This window comes from Staurois parvus, unplaced genomic scaffold (genome assembly GCF_062004578.1).
Source record: "Staurois parvus isolate SC_StPar_1 unplaced genomic scaffold, SC_StPar_1.0 ptg000259l, whole genome shotgun sequence".
Lineage (NCBI taxonomy): Eukaryota > Metazoa > Chordata > Amphibia > Anura > Ranidae > Staurois > Staurois parvus.
In genome coordinates this window covers 2,755,031-2,777,441 of record NW_028318055.1, presented here as the reverse complement: position 1 = coordinate 2,777,441, position 22,411 = coordinate 2,755,031, and positions in this window count along the sequence as shown.

Sequence of the window (22,411 nt, the reverse complement as noted above, 5' to 3'; positions counted from 1 at the left end):
GCGGAGTAACTGGGGGGAGTGGCTTGTCACTCTGCTGCCTGCTCACACACCTGGGTTCCTATGGCAACTCACTCTACAGCAAGGGCAGAGAAGAGTGGTTAAAAACAAACTGCTCCAACTTGCTCACTTCACTGGCGGTTGCCATCTTCAAACAATTGTAGTTTAAAAATTATAAATCCTACACTGAAGAGCTTTATATTGTGAGAATTACAAGACCCAGACCTACATTTTGATGCATAGAATGTCTCTGAAATATTAACAATGAAGGCACAGTCACAGTTTAGAAATTGCTCTTCAAATTTGAGGTGGCTAGAGTGCAGTTTCAATGAATGTCAATGGGCGGTGTGAGTTGCAAACAAATGGTCATGTTGTGAAAACTATCAGGACTATGGCTTAGCCGTGGACATTTTTAGTGGCAGCAGGGATAGCTGAACGTTTTGATATAAGATTTGTGTAGGTGGGCTTGAAAATGAGGGAGTGATGGCAGTTTAGAAATCATGTCCTGATTTTTCAGCTCCCACTCTAGTTTTGAACATTCCGCCATTCATTCCTATGGGACCAATTTCACCACAAAAACGCCGATATTTCGTGAAGCATTCGGCGAAACGTTCCACAAAGTAATAGCACACCAATCCGGAACAGTCCGCACGTTTCCGTATACTACTGTCTATGTAGTGTAAAAACTGTGGGAGGAGTTAGGGGGGTAAATTTGGCTATAATAATAAGAATATATATGTGAGATAACAGGAAGTGGTCGCCATGTGAGAACACCTAAATATTGTACACAGATTGTCCAACCATAGCTGGCAGCATAGAAAAAACAGTATACAGTGGTTTGCCTTAATATGTTTCACAGCCCCCCCCCCCCCCCCCAGCCCCCCCCCCCACACACAAACACACACACACATACACACAAACACACACAAACACACACACACATACACACAAACACACACACACACACACAAACACACACAAACACACACAAACACACACACACATACACACAAACACACACACACAAACACACACAAACACACACACACAAACACACACAAACACACACACACACAAACACACACACACACAAACACACACACACACACACACAAACACACACACACACAAACACACACACAAACACACACACAAACACACAAACACACACACAAACACACACACAAACACACACAGACACACACACACACACACAAACACACACACAAACACACACAGACACACAAACACACACACACAAACACACACAGACACACACACACAAACACACACACAAACACACACAGACACACAAACACACAAACACACACAAACCCACTTTGCACTTTTCTGTTACAACCTAGAACAACATTTTGTACCTAGAAAGTATTTGTAATAGAAGATAATAGGCCTAAAATCTAATAAACTTTGTTTCCCATATCACAGATTAGGGCCTTGGCTGTAGTGAGGCTCGGGGTAATCTCCTAATGATATCTGGAATTGGAAATTCTCAGTCTGATTGTTGATTTCTGTAAAAAAAAATAAAATAAAAATAAATAAAAGAACAAACCATACTGCGAGGAGCTCACATTTGTGGATGTGTGACTTCTGAGAGATTTTTCTATCTAAAGGCTACTCCGGGGCTCACGTCGATAGGCATTGTTTGTAAAGCACTTCAAATGCAGGTCAGCAACTGCAGGAAAAGCCTTTTCTTGTCAAACGCTGCCTTTGCTATTAGAACACACGCATTTAGGTTTAAATAGCAAACACATTTGAAAAGTACATCCATCACCATGAGCCAGTTCTGGATCCAGAGCCAGCATGAGCCACATTGACATTATCAATAGCTCTCAGTATTTACCAGTGGAAGGGTGTCATACTGTGTGTGTCAATACCAAGATTTTCTCGCAGCCCTCCTCTTCTCACTTTTGACTACAGTCAGCATCTGTCTGCTGGCCTCAATTTACCTCTATAACAGGGTGATAGTCTAATCAGTGGACCAGGAATGGAATTCTATGCATTGGACTGAGGATCTGAGCTGACATCAGTCACCGTGAGTAGTCAAAGTTGGCAAAGCAGGCATGAAGATCCGATTTAAAGTACTGCATATGTGAACCCTTACCATGGAAAGCAAGTTTAAACAGTAATCTTGTAAAACAGTTTAAAACAGAAATACAAGGAATCTTTTATATATATAGTTATATTATTATTATTATTACATCGAGTTTATATAGCGCCAAAGGGTTTGCTCAGCTCTGTACATTAGAGGGGGGGACAATACATGAAACAGTACAGTAACAACAAACAGCACACGAGGGGTTCGAGAGCCCTACTCTTTCGAGCTTACAATCTAGGAGGGAGGGGGTAGTGGTACAGGAGGAAGTGGCTGTGGGGGGTGGAGTGGTAGGAGGAATGAGGGAGAGCGGCAGTTAGGTGAGGGTGGGGTAGGCTTCCCTGAAGAGGTGGGTTTTCAGGGAGCGCCTGAAGGTGAGGAGGGAAGGTGACAGTCTGATGGATTGGGGTAGTGAGTTCCAGAGGATGGGGGAGGACCTGGAGAAGTCTTGCAGTCGTGCGTGGGAGGAGGAGACCAGGAAGCAAGATAGTTATATTATTACCCTTACTTTTATGTAATGAACTAAACAAATATTCTATAAAACTCAGTTTGGAAATTGTCCTTGTGTTCATTGAGATATTGATTCAACTCTTTCTTTTCAAAAAGGGTGTACTCATTTATGCTGAGCACTGTATATATATATATATATATATATATATATGTGTGTAATACATTATTTTTTCGTGTTCTGTAAGTGATCACAACATCAACTTCCGCCCAGCTGTATAAGGGCTTGGAGAGGTGTGTCAGCAGGAGACAGAGAAACAGCAGTACATTGATCTTCTCAGTGAAGATCTGTGCAGAAGGGCCCATCAACACAAGTCTTGGCCATTGGAGGATAGGCAAGCAATCCTCTGAGCACAGTCAGAAAACTGACCATGCTGGGATGGCTGTGTTATTGGGGTGGTCAGTTTGAAATAGGAAAGCAGGGGGACTGGCAGGATCTTCAGGCATGGTCCCAGGGCTTCACCAGGGAAGCAATGCACAGATAACAGGATACATTTTAACACAAGTACATGGTACATCAGACACATATCAGAAGTATGAAATGTTAGGGGAACATACACTTTAGGATATCCTTACATCAGTATTAAAAAAATGTCATTATTAGCTGGGATTTAAAATTAAACATGTGATGTAGAGAATCTTCAGTTATACTCATGCTTAACCCCCCCGGCGGTATTCCCGAGTGTAGCTCGGGGTAGAGTTTCAGTACCAGAAGCGGTAACCCCCCCCCAAGCTACACTCGGGCTTACCATGCGGCGTTGCATAGGGAGTCCCTGCAGCGCTTACCTTGTCCTTCGCTCCCGCGATGTGTCCCCTGCAGCGTCCCCGGCCATCTCCTCCGGCCGATAGCGGCATCCGGCTTCTGTGTTCCGGTACCTGTGACGTCGGGACGTACGGGCGCCGGAACCGGCAGCAAATTTGAAATTTTTTAAAAATGTCATTTTTTAAAAAATGATTATTACATAGTAAAACATTGCTGTTTCAAACCATTTCACATACATTTTGTCCCGAGTGCTTTGTCCGGCGCCCTGCCTGCATTTCGACTGTTCTTTCTGCCTGGAAACTGAGAAACGTCCATGGCGTCCAAAAAGCGCCCCTTTAGGTCAAAAGCGGTTTTAGACCGGCTAGAGAACAGCGATAGTAAATCAGAACCACTTGCAGAATTGAGTGATAATGATTCATGGGGGAGATTCGTCATCAGACACTGAAAACGATTTTGCGACTTTGCTCAGCGATGTGCGAACTTGGCGCTATATTTCACATTTCAGTGTTTTTGGTTTGATTATATTATTTAATTACATTTATTATTATTATATTATTATTTTTTATGATTATTTATTAAATTATAATTTATGATTTCGTGTTTCAAGTTTTATCCTCCCCGGGATGTTTACTAGACTCTTGTTCAGACAGATTTCAGGGAGTTATTCCTAAAAATTACAGCCTACAATAAAAAAAAATACATATTTCCATGCAAAAAAATGTACCGCTTTCAGCACCAAAAATCTGAAATAATCATACCGCCAGGGAGGTTAATAAGTGTGAAGGGCAGTTAGTAAAATAACTCCACATGTAATCACCTTTTCTTCATTCTATTCTAAACTAAACTAAATTGAAGGTCTGATTGATCGTTATCGCTTACTATACACCATTATTTATAAGCCCATATACTGTATGTATATCTATTTTTCAGCTTGCTGCATGGATGCTAAAGTTTCTGTTGAACTTTTTATTGTACAGCACTGAATTGCTTCTTTTTGAGCTGTACCAAGCTGAAAAATGAGGATTTTTTTTAATGCTGTCCTTGACCCTGTTTGGGAGAATAAATATGTTCAGGAAACCACTATCACAGAGATAAAAGTGAGGGAAAACCAAAATAATGTTTCTAATAGGGTCACCTGTACCCCTGACATTATTATTATTTAATTTATTATTATATATTATTAAATAATATAATTATTTATTTAATTTATTTACACTCCCACGTTTTGTCACTTTTTCTTACTTTTGTGTGTGTTTTCCACGGATGGAGGGTGTGGGTCCTCGGGCCTGCCCTGAAGTCTAGGGGGAGGATGTGTGGCCTTTTGGTTCCTTCCTCCCCTGATCCCTAGGGGGTTTTTCTTCGGGAGAACCCCCTGACCAAGTACTGGGTGTCTGGCTTCGGCTGGACACAAGGAACGGTGGTCCACCAGGCCTTTTGGCCAGGAGGACCAATGGGGAACCTTGTCCCTGTCAGGAGCTTCGTGCCCCGGGGGATCAGGGTAAGCGGTCCAAGCCCCTTTAGGGGTAGGACACAAAGCACACCCCTAAGTGCACTTTTTCGTGTGGTGTTTTGCACTTGCACTTTTTTTGTGAACACTTACGGGTTTTTCATTATAGTTGCACGTTTGCGGACTAGAAAAAACCTGTACCCCTGACAGCTGTCAATAGTGATATTTCCCTTTCCTTTCGGGATATTTCCACTAAAATACTGTCATGTCTCCAGGACAGGAATGAGGGGAAGAAAAATACACACCAATCACAGAATCTAATAGATGATTAGGGTCTCATTCACACAAGGCATTTACCTGCATGCCCCATGCTGGGCCGTGTTTTTCTGGCAGGGGGATGCCCAGGTGTTTTGTGCATCCCCATGCTGGCAGTCCCATTGTTTTCTATTGGAATACAGCAGCTGAACAGATGCTCTGTGCGGGTGCAGGTGTGTGAGTCCCTGAATGAACACAGAGTGTGCTGCATCTGTGCAGTAGCTGTGTCCCAATAAACAACAATGGGACTGCCGGCATGGGGATGCAGGCAACACATGTGTATCCCTGTGCTGGTAAAACACGGCCCTGCATGGGGTACGCATTTAATAGTCCTATGTGAACAAGAGCTTAAGAGATACGTTCACCTTTCATAACATGTTACACCATTATTCAGGGTATAACGCGTAACATGTTACGAAAGGACCGGCCCCCGCATCCCTCATTTTGACATCTAGCGGGGGATCTTCTCCCCCCGCTAGCTGTCACAATTTAAAAAAGTGGCCATGCGGGGCTCCGCTCACATGTCCACAGCAGTCATTTACAATATTCTGGGAATGGGAAAACTACAAGTTCCAATGGCCTTTGCAGCTGTCGACTTGTAGTTCTCAATAAACTACCACGGCGCTGTGAAACGCTGTGCTAGTTCATTGATTCTTCCTGTCAGAGTGTATCTGCTTGTCCGTACGAGATACGAGCAGACAGATACACTGAAAGGTCTGCAGGATTCCTGCATGGCACCAGCAATTTGCTGATCATCGGTGCAATGCTTTACAGGCTCCCAAAGCACAAAATAGCAAATCAACATTTTTTTACCTGCAAAAAAAATGTGCATTTATAATTTTTTTGTTAAAAAGTGAACTTATTCTTTAAACCTTCCTCGTCCTTCGCAAAACTAGAATAAATGCTATAGCTGGAGTTTCACTGTAATATAGTAAAGTATAGTACATTTTAAACCTGTTGTATTCTATTCTATATAAGCATTTGTCCCATTTTATGTCATTTATTTTCAGCAGCTGTGCTAACTTTGTAAGCACATCCGCGTGTATCAGAGTGAAAACAAATCCTTTTGCATCAAGCAGAAATGTGCAGCAAGTGGAAATAAAACAGCATTTGAAAAGTGTCTCTGTGAGTTTGCCCTTTGTGAGAATTTGAAGCAGCAGGCATATATATTTAGAAAATCGATAACTGTCCGGCTCTGATTAGGGACATTGACACCAACTGACTTGAATAACAAAAGTCATTTTAGGATTTTGACCCAGAACCGGACTGTAGAAGATTGATTTATCAAAGTCCTTTTGCACTTTTTTTCATTTGACTGGCCAGTATCTACTGAAATCAAGAATATATATATATATATATCAATTAGGAAATACCGGGATACCCAGGAGGGGGGGTACAATTAGATAGATAGATAGATAGATAGATAGATATTTATATATATAAATTAGGAAATACCGGGATATCCAGGAGGGGGGGTACAATTAGATAGATAGATATATATATATTTATATATATATAAATTAGGAAATACCGGGATACCCGGGGGGGGGGGATACAATTATATATATATATTTATATATATAAATTAGGAAACACAGGGATACCCGGGGGGGGGGATACAATTATATATATATTTATATATATAAATGAGGAAACACCGGGATGCCCGGGGGGGGGGGATACAATTAGATATATATATATTTATATATATAAATTAGGAAACACCAGGATACACGGGGGGCAGGGCTACAATTATATATATATTTATATATATAAATTAGGAAACACCGGGATACACGGGGGGGGCAGGGCTACAATTATATATATATTTATATATAAAAATTAGGAAACACCGGGATACCCGGGGGGGGGGGGGATACAATTATATATATATATATATTTATATATATAAATTAGGAAATACCGGGATACCCGGGGGGGGGATACAATTAGATAGATATATATATTTATAAATTAGGAAATACCGGGATACCCGGGGGGGGGGGATACAATTAGATAGATATATATATATATAAATTAGGAAGTACCGGGATACCCGGGGGGGGGGGGGATACAATTAGATATATATATGTATTTATATATATAAATTAGGAAACACCGGGATACCCGGGGGGGGGGGGGGGGGAGATACAATTATATATATATATTTATATATATAAATTAGGAAATACAGGGATACCTGGGGAGGGGATACAATTAGATATATATATATTTATATATATAAATTAGGAAACACCGGGTTCTCGGGGGGGGTAGATACAATCAGATATATATATATATTTATATATATAAATTAGGAAATACCGGGATACCCGGGGGGGGGATGCAATTATATATATATATATATATAAATTAGGAAACACCGGGATACCCGGGGGGGATACAATTATATATATATATATATAAATTAGGAAATACCGGGATACCCGGGGGGGGGATGCAATTATATATATATATATATAAATTAGGAAATACCGGGATACCCGGGGGGGGGGATGCAATTATATATACAGTATATATATATAAATTAGGAAACACCGGGATACCCGGGGGGGGGGATACAATTATATATTTATATATATATATATACATACACACACATACTGTAAACAGTTAACAGAAAAAAATCTTTTTCATATATTGGAACGATTCCTAAACTGTATGCATTGAGATCAGTGATGTGAAAGTAACAGATCAGTTACAAGTTCATAGGATTGATATTCTATACAGGCCTATGCTGTGCCTAAGACAAGTGTGAAATAATACTGAAAATGTTTTTTATTCATCAGCTCTGTGTACAAGCTGTATTTTCCCCCTAGATACAGTATATGTATTGGACAAGGACTGTAGCATCCTCCTGTGGTCAGTATATGTATTTCTTTTGAATTAAAAGTCATAATTGGGTTTTTTATAATCAAGCAAACAGATATGAGATGCAAAATAAAAACTACCTGCGTAACATTTCATCTAATTGAAGAAACCTGAGACAATATTTTGGGATAGCCTACAGGCTTTTAACTAAGGGTTGGGTCTTCACAAAAGTTCATTATCATTGTTTTTCATTTTTGTGGGGATTTCACACTATCTGCTCAGGTTGTGAATAGACAATAGATATGGTAAGGTGCAGAATATATGATTAAATGATGCATTGCACAATGTACCTGGGAACAAAACTGCTAAAAGCTGCTTTTCTCCTGTTTTTTCTATTTTATGCACAAAGAGGGAATATTTTTTTTTGCTGTGTCCCTTACTTATTTGTTTTTCTTTCTTTCTCTATATAAAAGGAAAATGTAGAGGTGCATGCACGGCTGGCTCCGAGATGGCAGCTCAGTGAAGAGAGCTCCGTCTCCCCGCCAGCCATAACCCGGCACACACCAGACCCAGCGGCAGCACGGACCTCTCCCCACGCGGATAAGGGGACGCGGGTCAGTACTAGATCCCAAGGGATATGCCTCGTCGCTGCAGATCACCAGGGCAGCCGGGAAAGCTGACAAGCAACCAAGATGGCGCCGGCACCTCACAGCACGATGCCTCACAGCCAGAACGGAGCACAGATCGCACCACAGACCCCAGGCTCAGAGCATCACTGTCACGTACCTGATGGAAGACTGAAATGATGAGGTCGGCCTCACTTGTGTCACCAGCCCTGACCCCACTGGAGTTGGAACAGAGGGAGTCTAGGACCCAGGGGAACAAAAGTGCCAGTAGTTGTTGTTTGCAGCTCTTGCAGATGATGACTCTGGAAGACCGATGATCACAGTAGTAACAAGCAGAGCAGATCTTGTAGATTGCCAGGTGTGAAAGCAGAGCAAGGCAGGTAGTGAGGGTAAGAGACAGGAGCAGTGTCATGGAATAGCCAGGGTCATCAACAATTGGACAGCACGGTACAGAATCAGAAGGAAAAGCCAAGGTCAGGAGCAGAGCCGAAGTCAGGAACCAGTATCAAGAGAGCAATCAGAGTCAGGTGAGGAACAAGCCGGGTCAGCAACAAAGGAATCATACAGGAACAAGCAGGACACGGGGGAGCTGAAGACCAGTCAGCACTGAACATGAGGAGAGACACTCCTTAAATAGGCCGTCTGGTGCCAATCTTCGCCGTGCGTGTGCATGATCGCGCATTTCCGATCACGATTCGTCTTGCCGGAAATCCCTTACAGTCACTATACCCTGTAGACCCTGGTGAGTCCTCTCCTCCCCGGTCTCCCACCACAAGCAGCCCTGCTAAGTCCACACCTAGGCTGGACATAGAAACTACATCTGTTACTCAGCCTTCCTAGTCTCCTGCACTCAATACTGCTATCTCCACTCCATCCTTGATAGAAAATTGTCCTGCTTCCGATCAACCTATCACTGAACTGTCTATGAAAAGTATGCTTCTCTCAATGCGACAAACATTACTCGACGACCTGACTACAACACTATCTCAAATCTCCACCGCGGTACAACAACAGGATCACCGTATCCGCCATATTGAAAATAAAATGGGGGAAATGTTTGCAGCACACAATGACCTAACAGACCGCTCTAGGCGGAACAATATCACATTTCGCGGAATCCCGGAAAATATCACTACGGACGCCATAGTACCCTATTTACAACAGTACATGAAAAATCTCATTCCTTCCCTATCAGATGTAGAGCTCCCTATAGACCGTGCGCACAGATTACCAAAACCGTTGTTCCTACTGGCCGCAATACCTAGGGACATCCTAGCACACATTCACTTCTACCACGTGAAAGAAAAAATTGTGATAGCTGCGAGAAACACTACATCAATACCACCAGATCATGCGAATATAAAATTATTTGCAGACCTATCTAAAGCCACACTTCTCAACCGCAAGAAACTTGTCACTATAACAAAAGCGTTGTGGAACCACGGAATTGGCTACCAATGGGGTTTCCCAACGAAGCTCATTGTTAAACAACAAGGAAGGCTCTTTACGATTAAAACCCTAGAAGCAGGCATCAGACTCCTGAAAACCTGGAACATCATACCAGTGGACTCCCACCAATCCGCCTCTAGCCGACCACAACACGCAGAATGGTTCTAATCCAAAGGTCCCTAACATCAACCTCCACCCAACAAGCTGGGAACCTATTTATAAATCACTGAAGACTGGCAGATGGCCCCTTTACAATCATTTCCGAACCCTGAGTTTTTCATCAACATGACTTCTCACATAAGTAATGTGTGTTCTAATCCCCCCGTTACACAGTAGCAATAAGTGCTACACATACCACTTGTGTTTTCAACAAGTTGTTTTTACCCTCTTACCCTCCTACCTCCACCAGTCGATCAAGTCAACCCCTTTTCCCTCAAAAAACCATATTACAAGATGGAACATCCTCATCAAACCAGCGACTACATCCAGCCCCTTACTCTATAAATATGACCTCAACCTTCAAAAAACGAAAACTAAATTGTACTCCCTTAGCAACAAAGCCAACTCCCTACTAACCAAAATAATTAAACAACGACGGCTAAAAGCTAAAATATCTTCAGTTTACCACCCATCCTCACAGACCTTAACCACAAACCCACAAGAAATAGCCAATGCCTTTGCGACCTACTACCAACAACTATACAACCTTAAAAACGACCTTAACACTATCCAACCAACACCAACGTCCATACAGCAATTCCTCCACACAATTAAACTCCCTCAACTTTCTCCATCCCAACTTGATGATATATCAACCCCGATCACTCTCACTGAAATAGAATCCACCATTAAAACACTCCCTCTTAACAAGTCTCCAGGGAACGACAGATATACAAACGAGTACTACAAACAATTCGCCCCTAACCTTTCACCATACCTAACCAAACTCTTTAATCACGCAGCCATCACTGGCACATTCCCCAAAGACATGCTACAATTGATAATAACCACAATACCAAAACCTGGCAAAGATCCACAGTTTGTCCAAAATTATAGACCAATTTCCCTACTCAACACAAACTCTATGCAAAAATTATAGCACGCAGACTACTCCCCTATCTTCCTACCCTGATACGCCCAGACCAAGTAGGATTCATACCAGGCCGCCAAGCACCTGACGCTACCAGAAGACTTATATCCCTCATTCCTCACTTAGAACACACCAAACAACCCTCATTACTCTTATCATGGGACGCTGAAAAAGCATTTGACCGAATACACTGGCTATTTATGCAAATGGCCCTACAGAAATTTGGAATTACAGGTTGGATGTTAACGGCCATTTTATTACTATACTCCCTCCCTTCAGCCAGAGTATTAACAGACGGAACACTATCAGATCCCTTTGATATTACCAATGGTACTAGACAAGGCTGCCCTCTATCACCCGTCATATTTGCATTACTAATTGAACCCCTTAGCCTCTAAACTTCGAGACGATCCAATGTTCACTGGCATAAGACACCTTAACATTGAACACAAAAATAGCCTATTTGCAGACGACATCATATTGATGGTTACCAACCCAACCAAATCCCTTCAAACAATACGCATCCATCTTCAACAATATACGACGGTCTCCTACTATAAACCAAACAAGCCCAAATCCTTAATCTTAAATCTCCACTCACCATATCACACTCGGATATCCCTTACTAAACAATAACCTTTCACCTGGGAAAAAAACAACACCCCATACTTAGGAATCAAACTCACTGCTACAACAGACCAATTATTTACTTTGAATCACAAAAAATTACTCAAAACTATACCCCAGGAAATTGCCAACCTTTGTACCGCAGAACTTTCTAAAATAGGCAGAGTGGCGACAATAAAAGTGCTCATCCTACCAAAAATTGTTTACATTTTCCGCACACTTCCCATACCAGTCCCTAATACCTTCTTCTCCAAACTCCAATCGATTCTTACCAGATCTTTATGGAATTCCAAAAAACCTAGATGTACCACCAATCTCTTAATAAGACCACCCTCCAAAGGAGGCGCAGACCTCCCGCATCTTAAATCCTACTACAATGCCACTCTCCTGGACCAAATATATTTTTGGTGGAACCCAACCAGGGAAAAAACCTGGTCCACAATGGAAACCTTACCCTTCCTTCCACTTAAACAGCACCATTTACTCTTAACTCCAACAACCTCACAAACAACTTATCACTTAAAACACCCATGTATCCAAGCCACTCTTCAAGCTTGGAAAGATCTCTTGTCCACAGATTACACAGACTCCAAACAACTCCGTACCCCAGTCGATATACTACATTCCATTACACCCTCCATAGATCTATCTCAATGGGAAAAACGAAACATACATAGCAGACCTCTATAAAGACCACACCCTACACTCATTTCAATATCTCCAAACCACATTTAATCTCCCTAACAGTGAATACTTCACCTACTTACGAATCACCCACTGCATCCAAACAAAAAACATACCCCATACCATAAAAATTCCAGCTACGGCTTATCTCTTTTTCTGCAGACCACAATACCCAGGTAAAGGCATCTCTACCTTCTAAAAATATTTAACGTTTAATGTTAATGTGGAATTTCATTTAAAAAAGGAACTGATCCTCTTTCTCCCTCCTTCTCTGCATTCTTCAAAACTTTTTTTTCAGGGAGTGGGTGCCTGTTTTTTTGTAAAGGTATCAGCTCCCACTTCTGCTTTCCGCTCTTTTACACAAAAAGAGCAGAAGATCAGCCCTCCTCCCTGCCCACAACTTTAAGGGACAAATCATACATCCCAGAAGACTGTGGAACCGTTCAGATAGTACAGCACATACTGCATGTGCTCAGTGGGGAGCTGGCTATGAAATAGTCAAGATGGTGGTGTCGGAGACTCCAAAGACCAGCAAAGAACTTGCGTGGGGTAAAACAATGCTGAATTCCTAGGCCGGTCAATATCTGTTTATTGAAAGTCAGCAGCTAAAGTATTTGTAGTTTCTGACTTTTAACCTGTAACCTTTTGCAGTGGGTCTTCCTCCATTTTGAAGGGTAAAATGGTTGTTATTTTTAGATATAGAGAAACAGAGAAATTAGCAGAAACGCTTGCCTAGCTTCCTTGCTGCATGACCAGTTCCAGAAGCTGCTCCTCTTGACCTTATCATCATCACATATAATGCAGGACCACTGCATCATGGGACATCAAGAGCCCCACCCACATCCTGAAAGTATGCAGCATAACCTTAGTAAGGTAATGAAAGTATTTCTGCCTATTCCTAGTCAAAAGTACTTTAACAAATACTTTACAGTGTATATTTTCATAAATATTTTAAACAATGCATGACATGACGTGAAAGTTTTTTTTAATATACAGTATATTTGCCTTGAGCTCAGCTTAAAAAAATAATTAATGACTGCAGGGTTGCATGTTTCAGGTAAAATTGAGAACATATACAGTATGCTAACATGCCGTATATCTATACCATATACTGGGATTCCTTTTTTAACCACATGACCTCCTGAGGATTTACCCCCCGTAATGACCACGCCTCTTTTTGCTACTCGGCGCTGCACTAATTCAACTGATAATTGCGCGGTCATGCAATGCTGCACCCAAACGAAATTTACGTCCTTTTTTTCACACAAATAGAGCTTTCTTTCGGTGTAATTTGATCACCTGTGCGCTTTTTATTTTTCACGCTATAAACAAAAAAAAGGCCAAAAATTTTGAAGAAAAACAATATTTTTTACTTTCAGCTATAAAAAATATATAGTAAACTCAAAGTTGGTTATGAATTTAGGCCAAAATGTATTCTGCTCCATGTTTTTGGTAAAAAAAATCCCAATAAGTGTATATTGATTGCTTTGTGTGGAAGTTATAGCGTCTACAATCTATGGTATAGATACTGCAATTTACGCCATTTTTCTGCTATACAGCGCTGCGCTAGTTTAACGGACAATTGCGCGGTCATGCAATACGGTACATAAATGAAATTTACATCCTTTTTTTCCCCACAAATTGAGCTTTCTTTTGGTGGTATTTGATTGCCTGTGCGGTTTTTATTTTTTGCGCTATAAAAAAAAAGGCTGACAATTTTGAGGAAAAAAAAACAATATTTTGGACATTTTGCCATAAAACATGTCCAGTAAAAAAAAATGCAAAAATCAAATTTAGTCATAAATTTCTGCCAAAATGCATTCTGCGACATGTCTCTGCTAAAAAAAAAACCCAATACGTGTAAATTAATTGGTTTACGTGAAAGTTATAGCGTTTACAAATGGCGGGAAAGATACTGGGATTTTTAGGTTTTTTTTTATACTAATAATGGCGGCGATCAGCGACTTATGGCAGTGACCAGTGACTTATGGCGGGACTGCGGGAATGCGGCGGACATTCTGACATTGAAGGTACTGACTTGGGGTCACTGACATCCCCAAAAACACTAATACAGTGATCAGTGCAAGAAAAAAAAACACTGACACTGTACTAATGGCAATGGGGAGGAAGGGGTTAACTTTATTTTGCAGGGAAGGGTTATAGGAGTGAGGGGAGTGTTTTACTAGGGGGCGGGGGTGTGTACTGGACGGGACAAGGCTGATCGAGAAAGAGAAACTGTTCTTTCTCGATCAGCTCATCCTCGAGCTGACAGGGAAGTGACAGACAGCACAGCTACTGCAGCTGTGCTCTCTGTCACTGTTTGCCGCCGATCGCCGGGACATAGCCGCTAAGGACATCTGCGGCGGTGGGACAGATAGGGCGGCGGTGCGCCTCGCGCGCGCCCCCTATTTGTTTACAAAACACACGTTTTAAACGTGGTTTTGCCTGCGAGTGCCGCCCTGCCGCCGTATATCTACAGTGGCTGGGCGGCAAGTGGTTAAAATAGGCCAAACCTAATTATCAATCAGTGCAGCCACTACGAGATTACCACTTACACCACAAAAATCATCAAACCTATCAACATAAGTACAAAATTGCATATGAATCAATAAACATAGGGTTGCTGCATGCACCAAAAAGTGGTTTCACTCTACCCCTCAGTAAATAATGCAACAAAAGATGCTGCACAATCCACATGTGCTTTCCTTTTTAAGAAACTGATGCCACTGTTCAAAGAGAAGTATGGATTTTGAAAAAACAAACATACTGTACATACTCACTTAGGTAGATTCAGCATCAATCTGATGCTGCATATGTCCCCTACCGCCTCTAAGACCTATAACTGAATGACATGACCACTGATTGCTCAGTTTTCGGTCTTCATTGAGCAGCCGGCCCGTGACTGACAGTTACCGGCTTTTTGCTGTGTCCCTCCAGGGCTCATTGGAGCGCAGAGCTGTGGAGGGGTGGGAAAGGTTGGCTCAGGTTCTCAATGGAGAGCTGATAGGCTGAGCCAGGTGCTGGTCAAGCCTCTAAGACCTAGAACTGAGTGATCACATGACCATTGATTGCTCAGTTTTCGGTTTTCATTGAGCAGCCGGCCCGTGACTGACAGTTACCGGCTTTTTGCTGTGTCCCTCCAGGGCTCATTGGAGAGCAGAGCTGTGGATTGGTGGGAAAGGTTGGCTCAGGCTCTCAGTGGAGAGCTCATAGGCTGAGCCAGGTGCTGGTCAAGCCTCTAAGACCTAGAACTGAGTGATCACATGACCATTGATTGCTCAGTTTTCGATCTTCATTGAGCAGAGGGTCAGTGACTGACAGTCTCCGGCTTCTTGCTCTGCCCCTCCAGGGCTCATTGGAGAGCAGAGCTGTGGAGGGGTGGGAGATGTTGTCTCAGGCTCTCAAAGGAGAGCAGATAGGCTGAGCCAGGTGCTGGTCAAGCCTCTAAGGCCTAGAACTGAGCAATAATATGACCGTTGATTGCTCAATTCTCAGTCTTCACTGAGCAGAAGACCAGTGACCAACAGTCATTGGATTTTTGCTCTGCTCCTCCAGGGCTCAATGGAGCGTGGATCTGTGGAGGGGTGGAAGAGGTTGGCTCAGTCTCCCAGTGGAGAGCTTATAGGCTGAGTCAGGTGCTGGTCAGGCAACTGTGTGGATCCCGACTTTAATGTTGAGATCGTTCCAGAGTCTGGACTTGCTAAGTGATGTCAGTCAACAGCAGATTTTAGCCCACTGTTGGCTGAATCTGGGTCACAGGAAGGTAGAATGAAGTGCATTCCTGTGACCTACAGGAAACGTAGGGCTAGAAGAGCTTTGGTCCTACTTCTCCTTTCAACACATAATGAAGGGAATTAGTAAAATTTTCTGAGCCAAGTTCTATCTCAACTTAAGCCCACACAGCTTAAAAAACTAAATGATGGTTGGCTGTGCTTCAATTGAGACATAGTTGAAACAAAGTTTATTATTTCCCCAACAACAAAACTATGGCTGAGACAATTATGCACTGTCTATGAACATTGTTAGTGGGCGAAAAAAGACCTCAGCCACTCATAAAATTATTTAGTCTGAGAGTGGAAAAGGAGCTTTTGCTTTATCATTTTTCTTTATTTGATATATTACTAAGAAGAGACCATAAGTGTCATGGCTTTATTTCAGTACTTAGAGGTCAAACAAAAACAGAGACTTACTTAACTTTTTTTTTTTTAATTAATCACACTAACACCCAACATGTTATTTAAAAAGTATCAAAATACATTCTAAGACCACTATGAATAATTAAATGACGTGATGCTTCTTAAAATATTTTCCTGAACGGATATCTATTAATTTTTTATGGATCTACACTATACCTATAAATGGAAGGCAGTCAGTCTTAGACAGGCTAAGGCATTGTACACACAGTCAAAATGACATCACTATGGTATGAAAGCTATGCAGTGATCTTAGAATGCAATAAAAAAAATGCCCCCCCCCCCTCCCTTTAGGCCTTTCCCCCTTCAGGACATGACAACAAAAGAACAGATAAAAGCTAAGTCACCAGTGGATAGACACTTCATATTAATTCCAAGGTTATGAGCCGTGATCCTAACAAAGCACGTAACGTAATCTCTTGAGCGAAAGTGCATTTGTGAAAAAAGACAGAACACCTCACTGTAAAAACACTAATAGGCTAAAAATACCAAGTTCCTCTGAAGCCTGACATCATTCAAGATTTGGTCTGAATAAGTAGCAAAGCCGACTAAACAAATGTATTATCTGCTCTGCAAAAAGGAAAATCTTCTCATTCTAAAATATTGACCACTGTGATTATCTTAGTAAAGTTTGCAAATGCGTATTCAAGCCTAACTTAGGATTCCTTACCTTTAAATTGGACGCAAATCCTAACTGTGTGACATTTAGTTGGCCAAAGCACAGTGTATCATAAACTACTGTCATTTTTTTATTAGAATGTTTTCACTGTTTTTCAGCTTTTTTTGCATTTCAGTGCTGCTGCTCCCCTGCATTCTCTTTGTCTACATGCATGCATTCCATTCCTGTGACTGGTTGACAATGGGAGAGCAGCGGAAGACAAGGACAGATCTTTGTCATCCCATAATTGGCCTGAATAAAGATCATCATCAGGATATTTTATTGAAAAAAAAAAAGACTTTTGAAATCACATTAAAATATGTACCAGTTGTGGACATTGGGCATGCTACTCAAACCCAAATAATCTTCATCTCTGTTTGATTGCAATTCCCAGCTGTCAAAATGGTATCCAGTTGTTGTGCAATTACAAAAAAAAGCTCCTGACACAGAGGAGAGATACAAATAAACATTGTTACTTCTGTAGTTATTCTGTTGTATTCATCTGCAGATCAAAGATATGAACTTCTATCTGTATATAATATCAGTTAAAGCACCTGGCAAGTAAATTAAAAAAAAAAGGGGGGGGGGAATAAATTGTATTCCTATTTAACTCCTTATTAAAACTTAGTTGACCCTAATCAGCCCTAATAAACTCCGTCTTACTCCTCTTCCAATTATTACCCAATTATTATTTTCCTGATTTTTGTTTATTTCTATTTTTCTAACTATTAATATTTAAATCTTTTTTAAATTTTGTTTCTTAATGTTTTTAGTGCTGCGTCAAGTTTGATTTACAAAAAAGTATTTCATGTGTAAATAACCTTGCAATGTCTGTACCGGAACCATACCTTTAGTGTCATTTTAAAAAGGACAAAATTATGGCATAAAATGTATACTTTTCATCTACAGTAACAACTATTTTTTGAGTCCATGCACACTGGGCACCTGAAAAAATGCCAGATAAAAAATGGCAGATAAAAGTGGCATAAAAAATGTTCATAATAGCTCATATTGCACACAGATTGCTGCACGTTTTATGTGTGTTTGCATTTACAGGCATTTTTTTCCCCAAAAACACTAGCCTCTGCTCATTTTTCACTAAAATCAATTTACAATTGAAAATGCCAAACACGCTTAAATGCCATGTTTATGAGCTTCAAGCCTTTTTTTCTGCCTGAAAGCTCCTCAAAAATGCGATTGTGATATATTTATTTTTAACCTATAAACGTTCGTCAAATATGCCTGTAAGCACCCAAATGTGCAGGGTTTGTTTTACTAAAACTAGAGAGTGCAAAATCTGGTATGGTAGCCAGCCAGCTTCTAAGGCTGGCCATACATTATACACTTTTTTTGAAAATTTTGCTTTAGATTTACCAAAAACCATATAATATGTGGCCAAACCTAAACAACACTTTCAATTGTATCCAGTTAGGCAGGACCTTGCATTACATAGTTGAAGGTAAATCTAAAGGAAATTGGGCAGATATTTGTAAGAAAATTGTATAGTGTATGGCCAGCCTAACTTCACCTTGTTCAATTAAGCGTTGACAATAAAACCTGGAAACTGATTGTTTCTTTGCAGAGCTGCACCAGATTGTGCACTCCCCAGTTTTAGTAAATCAACTCCATAGGCTAATATAGAGTTGCTTCTACAGGCTGAACGAAAAAAAAGAAAAGAAAAGCTAAACACCTGTATAAGCAGCAATTTTATGCCCAGTGTGCCGGGGGCCTTTAACTGACACATAGAAAACAAGTTCTTTTTTACATTTTTTTTGTTACAGAATTTGTCTGTGGATTGCAGAAAAACAAATTGCAAGACAATGTCACCAAAAGAAAGCAGCCAAGTTTACCTTCAAAAAATGTGTATATACAATATACTGTACATATATATATATATATATATACACACACACAGTATATGTATATACATATATATTCTTTTGTCCTCTGCCTGACATTTGTTGGACACATATTCACCTGTTCTGCTTGCTGCAGGCTCTGCCTTGAGGAATCAAAGCCCTGCTCTACTAAGTTGGCCCCCCTCCACACAGAGGCACAATGTAGAACAAGGCGTGGTAAGTCAGTTATGGGAAAAAGATTAGCTGCAGGGAGATCACAGGGAATACTGATAACTACTCTTTGGTCCTCAGCCTGCCCTTTATTGGACACATCTTCCATAAGTCATTTCCTTTTCAAGATTTCAAAACTCTTTTTAAATAAGGCCAAGAGTACTATGGAGTGAAGAGCTGCTTACTAAATACATGGAAGAATGACTAAATGGAATTCAAGTCAAAATGCAAATTGTCTAATACCGGGATCACTATCTGAAATGCTTGTAAAAAACATTACTATAACCAAAAGTTTAGATTGTAAATCCATGTGTTATCTTTGATCAGCCACGGCTCAAAATTGCTTGGTAGATTCATGCTAAAATGACCAGAGGGAGATGTATAGGTGTAAAGATGTGTAGGCATTATTTTTGCATTCTGGCACAATGTATACAATCTGCACTTCAAAGGATTCATCTGTTCAGTTAGTTACCGTATTCAATAAACATTAAATGTCATATAAAACTATGTTTAAATTCTGTCTGTGCTTTGGTTGTCCAGCAATCAGCATTTTATTCTATTACCAGCAACACCACGCAACTCATGTTGTCAATTACACTCCCCCAATGTTATCTACATCCTGTGATTGCAAACCCTAACAGGGAAACTGGTCCTCTGTGCCCTGATTATTATTATTATTATACAGTATTTATATAGTGCCAAAAGGTTTGCTCAGCGCTGTACATTATAGTGGGGGACAGAACATGAGACAAGACAGTAACAATACAATACACGAGGGGTTCGAGGGCCCTGCTCTTTCGAGCTTACAATCTAGGAGGGAGGGGGTAGAGGTACAGGAGGAAGTGGCTGTGGGGGATGGAGTGGTGGGAGGAGTGGAGGAGATCGGTTGTTAGGTGAGGGTGGAGTAGGCTTCCCTGAAGAGATGGGTTTTCAGGGTGCGCCTGAAGGTGAGGAGGGTAGGTGACAGTCTGATGGATTGGGGTAGGGAGTTCCAGAGGATGGGGGAAGTCCTGGAGAAGTCCTGCAGTCAGGCATGGGAGGAGGAGACCAGGGATCTGGAGAGTAGGAGGTCCTGTGAGGAGCGCAGATTACAGGTAGGGTGGTATTTGGGCATCAGGTAGGTTATGTAGTTTGGGGCGGCGTTGTGAATGGCTTTGTAGGTCAGAGTTAGTAATTTGAATTTAATGCGTTGGGCAATCGGGAGCCAGTGAAGGGATTGGCAGAGGGGGGAGGCAGATGTGGAGCGGTTGGTGAGGTGGATGAGTCTCGCCGCTGAGTTCAGGATAGACTGGAGTGGGGATAGCGTGTGTTTGGGAGGCCAGTGAGAAGGGAGTTGCAGTAGTCCAGGCGGGAGATGATGAGGGAGTGTACGAGTTGTTTGGTGGTGTCTGGGGTGAGGAATGTACATATCTTGGAGATGTTGCATAGGTGGAGCCTGCATGACCTTGATAGTGATTGGACATGAGGTTGAAGGAAAGGTTTGAGTTCAGAGTGACACCCAGGACTTTGGCGTGTGGGGTGGGATTGATGGTGGCGTTGCTAGTCGTGATGGAGAGGATAGGGGGGGGGGGCACGGGCTGGGGGTAAAACTAGGAGCTCGGTTTTGGACAGGATAATTTCAACTTTGTGTCGCTTGTAATAGCAGGCATTTCCAAAGCTGGAGCATGGACAGAATTCAAACATGGTGCTATGCATTTATCAAGGTGCATGTCTTATACGTCTGCTTAATGTCATTTTAGGGTGAACTTCCCCTTTAACGCTCCTTGTCTTTCTTTTCATGACACATGACAAGGGTAGAATATACGCCTTCCAACCTAACCAAGCCTGCTAGGCCACACCCTCCACCATCCCAGCTATACAAAGTACGCAAACAGGTTTCTGGAGTCAAAATGGCCATAGCAGCCTTTTATTAACCAATAAATTATTTTAACATAGATAACATAACATTCCAAATTATAAACAGATGAAAATGTGGTGGTCATTTGAGGGCCATAAACGCAACTTCATTTTTGGGGAAAACATTCCTTCAACTTAGGCCCCCAGCCGCAACCCAACGGCTCGGGGATAACCCTACTTATCCGCAGTGACCACCATTTTACCTATTCCGAGTTAACCCCTTGTTAACTGAAATGTACCGAGGTCCCCATGCCACTGATGGGTCCCGCATCTGTCTCCATACAGAATTCTTTCCTCTTCCAAAGACCAACCACCGCCAAGGCCTCCGTGACAACCCAAACCCAAGCACAAAGGGGAGGGAGGGTGGGAAGCTTCTTCTTCTCTCAAACTTTCCCTACTGAACTTCCTGAGGACAGACCCTCCTTTTCCTCCCTGGGAGACCCTCCCCAACACCCCCCATCCAATAAGGTAAGCCTTAATCCCCAAAACTTCCTTCCCATAATTTAACCCTCTGTTGTCCCTCTATTCCCCGTAGTCATGTCAACCCTGCACTTTTTTTTTACTCCGGACCTACCTGAATCTGCACTGAAAATCCAATGCCAAGTACACAACATTTTACAAGAGATTAAATTATGTGTGAACTCTTACAATGGATTTCTCTTATTTGGTTTACTTTGGTCTGTTAAATATACAATTGAAAGCATTTTGTTCTAACTGTTTTAAAAGTGCAAAAACTCCTGATGATCTTAACAGGAGTTGAGAGCTACACAGTGCTCTCTACCTTTGTTTTCTCAGAGACGAATGTGTTTTTAGCTTGCACTATAGGTCAAGTAGTCCCTTTGCTGTTAATAAAAAGACAGTGGGAGAGGTTGAGTAGTTTAGCAAATGACAATGGGCAGGGCTGACACCACTCAGTCCACAAAATGCTTTGCGTTGTCAGGCCATGCATATTCTTTGGTACTTGCAAGGTCTTTAACCACCTTCCACCCGCCCTATAGTACAATGACGGGGGCAAGGTGGTTCTCTCATTCTGATAGGACGTCATATGACGTCCTACCATTCTCACTGAGCATGCGCAGCTCTGGGAGCACGCAGTGCGGTGATCGCCGGTGCGATGTGTCCCTCCGACACAGCGGATCACGGAA